This window comes from Homarus americanus, unplaced genomic scaffold (assembly GCF_018991925.1).
Source record: "Homarus americanus isolate GMGI-L3 unplaced genomic scaffold, GMGI_Hamer_2.0 scaffold6931, whole genome shotgun sequence".
Classification (NCBI taxonomy): domain Eukaryota; kingdom Metazoa; phylum Arthropoda; class Malacostraca; order Decapoda; family Nephropidae; genus Homarus; species Homarus americanus.
Window position 1 is genome coordinate 21,988 of NW_024749675.1, and position 8,249 is coordinate 30,236.

Consider the following 8,249-nt stretch of genomic DNA (forward strand, 5'->3'; position numbering starts at 1 on the left):
GCTCCTTGTAAATCCACAAAAACTCTACATCTGTCTGCATCATTTGATAAACATTTTATAACACAGTCTGAAGTACATTTCCCTTCCAAAAAACAAATAAATTACAAGATAGATTTTCCCCCACAATATATACAAGCCTATTTAATAATACTCTCTCCATCATCTTGGAAAAACAAGATGTTAAAGACACTGGCCTGTATCCACCAGTTGCCTTAGGGAAAGGAATAACTATCGCTTTCTTCCATTCTGTTGGTAATCTACCCTCTGCATAGCTCATGTTGAATAAATCTAATAATGGACTATTTTCCATACCAACTAAGCAGTTCAAAATTTCATATGTCACACCATCTTCGCCTGGTGCTGTAGATTTTCCTTTTTTAACAGCATCTTGAGTAATATCTACACATGTTACATCACAAATATTTAGAGCTGATGAAATAAATCTTTTTCTTTCATTTTGCCACTCATCTAATGCTTCTATTGTCCTGTTAGGCAGGGAGGCAACACTAGCAGCTTTAGCCCATTTGTCAACCAGTTTATTAGCTTCTTCCTCTGGATGAGGATGGCTAATAAAATTACTCCTTTTTCCTCTAATTTTGTTAATATCCTGCCATATTTCTTTGAGATTTTTACTCTCCCCAATGTGCTGTGCAAAATCTTGCCAATATTTCTCCCTTGCCTCCTTCCTAGCCTGCCCACATATTTTGGCTATATCCATGAAGATTTCCCTATCTTCTTCTCTTCTACCATTCTTTACCCAATCTTTATGTGCTGCCCTTAACATTTGTGTCCATCCCTTCAACATTTTGTCATTGGTATAGCAGTGTTTCCTAGCCCCATGTCTCTTATCATTTATTTTTTTCTGTGTTGACTTAGTCAAATATATTTCTATCTCCCCAACTAAGTCATTATAAAAGCTATCCATACAGACTGGTGTATAATTTCTGTACCATTTCTCTATATTTTGGGTAAACACTTCTGTGTCATCCTTGTTTAGTTTCAATTTCTTCCTCCTATATCTCACCTGTCTCTTCCCTAATGGTAATTGAACATACACAACAAAATGGTCACTGACTAGCTCCCTTATTATCTCACATTCTCCCTGGACTCCCTGACTGCTTATCATGCAAGCATAGTCTAACCTTCCTCCTTTAATATGAGTCACTTCCTTATTTCCTAACAAGTAAGAATCTGGGTGATCTTGTAAAAATTGCCAAAATTTTATACCATTTCTATTAATTCTCCCCATTGTTTCGAGTCTTGGATGTCGAGCATTAAAATCTCTTACAGCCAAAGTTGAGTCCAAAAACATGCAATCTGGTAAGAAGTTGAGGTCAAAACAGCATCCAGAAATATACAAATTTGCTATGTTCAGTTCTCCTTCCTTCAAATATAACTTTATACAGACACTTTCTATTCCTTGTACTCTACTCGGGTTTCCAACTAGTTCTGCTGGTATGGAATTCTTAATGTATGTTGAGACCCCTCTTATACCTTTACCCGAATAGAGATGAAATCCCTTATATCCAGACAGTTTAAGCAGGTCGCCTTTCCTGTCCCTGTAACGGGCCGCGTTTTCTCTTTTCAATAATTTACCATCCAGCTACTGTTTTCTGTTAGTATTCTATTTACTCATATACTTATTTGTTCTATGTAGCATTCCTCCAATGAGTACCCTGTTTAATATACTTATTCTCCTTCCATTCTTTACATATATATTTATTCTTATATGTTCTTTACCTCTATATACCTTATATTCTTATATGTTCTTATATAAGTAACTCTTATGCTTCTCCACTTATGTTTTCCAAGTCAAGGTTCTTTCTTTTCATTTCCTTTCATATAGATTGTATTTTCAGTTTCAATGTTCTTACCTTTCTGAAGTATACTTTGTTTTATGTCTTTCTTATACATGGGTTAGTCTGGGGAACCATGTTATTCTTTGTATAACACTTTTTATACTTACAAGGGGTAGCTGCCACCACCCAGACTTTTCATTATATAACAGAACTCATGGAAGGGTTTTGGGTAGTGTGGTAGATGTATAGGCACGTGAGTAAGTATTATTTTCTGGGAACCAATGTTTAGAAGGAGTAGAGTGGTGATACTCAGATTACTAACTCAATATTTATTAATACAGTGAGTGGAGAAGATGCATCTTAGATTCACTCAGGCTAAACAGAACCGAAATTAACTTATTAAGTCATCAAACACTTCAAGAACTTATTACCTCATTAAACACCTCCAAATATTCATTACTTTATTGGATACTGTTGTAGTATTTCTGTGACAAGTAAGATTTAGCAATGCTTACACACTGTCAATAACCCTGGACCCACAGGTCTTACTTTAACAAGGAACAAATTACCTTCTCAATTCGTGGTTAGAACCTCATACTCTCAGGTTATTCTTTCATGGGTACTACAGATGAATACATAACACATTGGACTAACTCCACAATTATAGTAACATACAATACCTCCTGTTAGTTTGCAAGGAACAACCTGGTACCTTGAACTCTCATTCAGTGGTTCAATACTTAACCTGGGATGACTATATTTCTGCTAGTCATCCCTAAGCATGGATATTAATACGGCTCCATACATATAACCAAGAACAGTGGGTAGACCATGATCATATGACGGAGTCAGTAGGCCAGAGTTGTTTACAGGCTCGCTCGGAGCGCCTGGCCCAGGAAAAGTTGACTGTGGCGGTGGGCCGTGGCGTCTGCCAAGGAATCTCGCCCTGGGATTCTCATCTCGCCACCTTAAAGACGTCTTAAGGCTAGCTAGATCCAGGATTAATATTTACACATTTTATATCCTTTCCAATCAGATTCTTTAAGAAGGCCCAATCCTCCTGCACAGATTCCCATTTCCTCAAAAGTTTTTCTTTATCAGCATCTTTACACTTTACCAACACCTTTTTAAAACTTTCAGTTGTTGCTCCCTGCGCTACACAATCCTTTATTTTCCTCTCCTTCCCTGTAATACTTATTTTAAGCACTGAATTTTTCAAAGGCTTGAGCTCTTCACTTTCCTCTTTCCCTTTTAATTCTACATTATTCACAGCTTTGTTTTCCCTTTCTTTATTTATCACTGTATCAAGTCTTTTCTCTATCACTTCTATTTTCTGACCTAACTTTTGCAAAAGCTGAAACATCTTAAGCACCTCTTCTCCCAGAATTTCTTGCACAGTTTTATCACTAACCTGGAGGGCTGCACCACTACTCTCACTTGCTACTTGTTTATTACTCTCTTTGTTTCTGGCATCAACAACGCTTCCGGCCGCAAGCGCAGTCCTTATCCTTCTTGAATCTTCATGCCAGGCATTCTCAGGAATCACTGTCTGTGTGTTCTCCTGCTGTCTTGTCACTGTCAGACCACAGCGTACTTCCTCGGTGTTCTCTGAATAATTCCTTTGTTGGTCACTTCTCATACGTGGCCTCATCTCGCATGCAATTGAACTAGCATTGAGAGTTTTACCACACTTACAACAACAAGGCTTCACTTTCTCTCCTGCTTTGATCTTGTCCTTACAGTTGCTAGATTCGTGCCTCTTCCCACAGAATCTACAACGTGGGTCCAGTTGACAGCTCCAGGCCTTATGTCCCCATCTGCAACACTTGAGACACATTATTGGTCCCCCCACATATAGTGCCACCTTCCTATACCCTGCTCCTGTGATGAACACTTTCTCTGGAACCTTTCCTCTCATTAGAGCAATAACCTGGCTTCTCTCTTCGCCCCTTATTAAATGCCTCTTGACCCAAACAAATCTTTCGTCATCCAATAAGTATTCTGGGTCTAGTATTACAGGGTACCTGAAGATTATAACCTTTGTAAGTAGTATGTCGCTCTCCTCTGGCAAAACCATCAGTAATCCCTTGTACCCAACAGTTGTCAACATTTCCACAGCCTGTAAGATAAGGCTTGTGTGTGCCTTCTTTCAAAAGAGGCTCAAAGCTGCGATGCTCCCGTCCTAGTTGTACTGCCCATTTTAATTTTTCAAGGAAGGTCATCGGGCATGACTGGAAAAATTAATCTCTTCCTGACACGACCAACTTCACCTTGTGTGTGTTCTTGTCTGCTTCCTTCAAATTCCATACTTTGCTCTGTTCTTGATCCATTCTCCACTATCTCCTTTCTGTTATTTCCATTATTATTACCACCCACACACGTTTTTTGTCCTAGATGATTTTGTCTCTTCTCCTCTCTCACTTCTTTGCTTTCACTGTCCTCATGCCAGCTTGTCTCCCTCATTGTTTTAGAATTTTCTTTCTTATTCACTACCTCTTGTTGTAGCTGTATTTTCTCACTTTCGAACTTCCCTTGTGCTTCATCACTCGTATTAGACTCATCACTACTCAACTCAAGGTCTTCAAGAACTTCGTCCAATACTATCTTTTCTTTACTCTTCCATGTAGAGTTCTTAAGCGAAAATTCACTTTCCGTGGGGCAATGTTGACATCCCACAACACCCAGCCAGGAGTGATGGGACCCCGAGCAGTTATTTTTGTAAGGTAAACAGTAAGTTCCCAACACTAAAGTTGCTTGACGATACTTATCTTATCCTCGGGTCCTTATACACAAGTAGGTAAGTCTATATATCCTTCAGTTAATGTAATAAGCTCGAAAACATCCCAAATTTGGGAGCTAGCGCTCACAGCTGTGTTTACCGGACCAAAAAAATGGCCGCTCCGTCGTATGTCGAGTAGGTCGTAAGTCGAGGAGTAGCTGTATTTAACTAATGATAACAGAAAAAGTTATTTCTTTAATGTTTTGTTTTTGTGTTTTAATGTTTTGTCTGTGAGTCGGTTCTCGTCTTCAACGTTTAGGTCACGAAGGAGGCTTAAATATATCTAGAAAAAAGTTTTTGCTCCTGTGTAAATATCATAATAAATTTGCACTGTCCTCTGATTGGTCACAGCAGAGAGATTTAAATAATAAATCCCGCAAAATTGTGCCTCTCTCCCGGCAGCACGATAAGAATCCGTCGAGATCGTCGCAGTTTCGTTCTACGTCGGTCGCGTCCACGAAATGTAAACACTATTGGACGCGTACGAAACCGGGTATGCCGATTCGGTTTTTGTTGGTCCATCGCAAGAAGTTAGGTAGTTTAGATTAGGTTAGGTAGGGTTTTCAATGTTGTTTTTTTAACCCTTCATGTTGAAAGTCTAACTCACTTTGGAAGATTCATTGTTTTTGTTAGTGTAAGGAAATTAAGATCATATTTATTTATTAGAAAAAATCCAAATAAAAACTTGTAAAACTATCGTTTTGGCCGTGCAGCTATTTTCCGAAGGTCATAAAAGTTGAAAATACATCAAAAACCATTGGAACAAGATTATTTCAACCTAACCTAACCTATTTGAGTAATCAGTTTCTCCACGTGGTACTAAACAAACAAGTGCCTTTATTATAAGTGTACGAAGATGTTATTTGACCACGATTCTGGGCCAAATAACCGTCGGCCATTTGACCGGGACCTGCGGGGATCGTATAGGATTGTAGTCGGGATGGTTGGGGGCATTAAACAAGTCATTACATTATGGTATTATTTAATTGTATAATTTCTGTTGACAAAAGGATTTAGTTTTATTTTAGATCTCTGTCAAATAAGCGGCGGTTATTGTGCCGAGTACCGGTCAAATAATCCTGCCTATAATATAATAGTTTTACAGTGTTGTGTATTATATAGCTATTGGTCACATTTCCAGGAAGCTTCAAGGACCAACAACACATCTCGGTACGACAAGTCGAGACTCGACCGTACAGACCCGTCCGGTCTCGCACACGACGCCGTTAACGGCAAACGGAGAAACGCCGCTGGGAGGTAATACCGACGTCGTCACTTCACGTCGTGTCACTGGGCGTACGAGCCGAGTGTATTAGAGTACAGGTTGTACCTCTCTAGTCCGGCATTCTGTGATCCGGAACGATTTTAGTTTGTCCAATAGGTAGATAGGCAGCTTTTTTTTTTTTTTAATCTTGATTATTATTATTATTATTATTATTATTACAGGAGTATTAAATTTTTGCCCCTCAGGCCCCAATGTGGGTCAGTGACCTATGCCCGGGTGGGCTAATCCCCGTAAAAAAACAACAACGACAAAGCCGGGGGAAATTAAGGTTTGTTTACATCCGGCAGCTCTCTCTCTGTGCTTGTCTATACAGAGCATAACATTTAACCCTTCAATATATATTCTAGCAGTAAATAAGTGTTGCTTTCATATTCTTACGTAGAGTAACGACGACATGTGTTTTCCGCGATGTCTTTTACATGCGCTCAGTTTCACTTTTTTACCATTAATGGTTAGCTACTTATATTGTTCTATTTATTAACATTAAATAACATTTCAGATATTTTCAAACAACCATATTAATTTTTTACATTAATTTTACTACAGCTACAATGAGGGTCTTATTTTCTTCAGTTTTATATGTAGAACCAATCAGTCACTGGTTTTGTAAGCTTTAACAAAAACAATGCCGGCAGCCGTCTCGTCTCCTCATGTGTTTTAATATTCCACGTACCGTATTATTAATAAATTGTATTGTTCATTTTGCACACACAAACATTAATTCAATAAAAACAAATTCAGAAACATTAATTAAAATATATATGAACAGTAAATAAGTGTTGCTTTCACATTCTTATGTAAAGTAATGACGATATGTTTTCACATGTGCGCGCTTACATACGTGATCTCTCTTTTTTTCTTTACCATTATCGTTAGCTACTTCTATTGTTCCATTTATTAACATTACCAAAAGAACCATAGTAATTTTCTACAGCTACAACCCGGGGTCTTATTTTCTTCAGTTTTATCACATTAAGACAGTAGGTCACCGTTTTTTTTTTGTAATCGACAGCGGTGCCGTCTCTCATTCAGCGTTTTAATATTGAGCGTATTATTAATGAATTGTATTTCTCATTTTGCACACACTAACATTAATTCAATCCAAAAGACTTTCAGTAATAAATAATAACGAATCTTTCGTACATAAGAGAAATAACGCCGTTTACACGATCGTGCACGTCGTCCGAACGTCGGCGGGCCATTCAAACCCGTCGAAATTTGAGTTTCCGCCGTCAAAAGTTTTAAATGTGTCGGCTTTTTTTGTGCGTTCAAATAGAAAACGTCGAATTAAAAACTCGCGAAATTTGAGAAGGTACTGTACGACATTTAACCCTTCAATATGTCTTCAAAGAGACCACGAAGCAGAGAAAGTGGTGCTAGTGCTTCCAAGTGTAAACAGAAGTCACTATCTGTCCAGGAAGAGGGCGAATTTCCACGGTCGGGAAATTTCCGGCGTCCGGCACCGGTCGGGTCCCGTGGTTGCCGGACCGGAGAGGTACAACCTGTACTTGTATTTCAGTACACTTGTACAGTAATCCTATAAAAGTGGGCATTTATGTAAATGTTTGTGCGTAAGGTCGCGTCCCATTGGCGTCGGCGGTACGCGACACTTCCAAAATATGGCCCAGATTCACGTTTTTCATCCCATACCCAATTTTGAATGTGTGTTTATTTCGTGGTTCTTTAAAGTACAGTACAGTATATTAATAACTTTAACTTTCGTTTTCAAAACATAATGTCATTGTTTATTAATTATGATACTCTATAAATGCTGTGGTACTCTAAATACTTTTTTCTACTTATATGAATCAGTTGAGTTGAGTAAACTTTTATTTGCATAGTTTTGAAGAAGACTACAGGACATAGTTTAAATTTTTACATATCAACAGTGCAGTACTTTATCTTAAGTAATATTTTCAGGCACTTTCTCCAACACTGCCTACAGTGGACCTGATGTGAACTAGAATGAAGTTGGCTGGACATAAAGTTTACTGGACCTCAAGTAGTCTGTGGTATTGTATTTAATATTGTTGTGGTACTTTGAATGTTAGGAAAGTTCTACAGGCATTCCCCAGTTTGAAAGAGTACTGTGTCTTATAAAAACCTATGGTAAATCGAATCACTATTCCTATAGACTCACATTATAAAAGCCAAGATACTTTTCTACAACGAAAACAGTTCCCCCCAAATTATGTACGGTCCCCCAAAAAGTATCGATTGAATTTTCTAGCGGTAAAATTTGAAACTCTAGATGAAATACTTTGCTGTGATCCCCAGTGCATCAGCATAAGTTGGTACAGGTACATCCGGTCACTATATGAGCAATAGCCGTAGACGGCGGGTAGCGAGGGAGTCGTCCTCGTGTGACATACGACCGTACGGTATA

The 8,249-nt window shown here is 38.4% G+C and overlaps 1 long non-coding RNA gene across 4 annotated transcripts in view; it reads left to right on the forward strand.

Moving 5' to 3' along the window:
• The window catches only part of LOC121853720, a 28,386-nt gene extending 20,542 nt beyond the window's left edge, over positions 1-7,844 (forward strand). For 3 of the 4 annotated variants that reach the window (XR_006086395.1, XR_006086392.1, XR_006086393.1), the window contains 2 exons: positions 5,720-5,835; positions 7,784-7,844. This is a non-coding gene — a long non-coding RNA (uncharacterized LOC121853720). The remainder of the gene's footprint in view (positions 1-5,719; positions 5,836-7,783) is intronic. The other variant, XR_006086394.1, reaches the window with a different exon arrangement.
• The last annotated feature ends 405 nt before the right edge of the window (positions 7,845-8,249 follow it).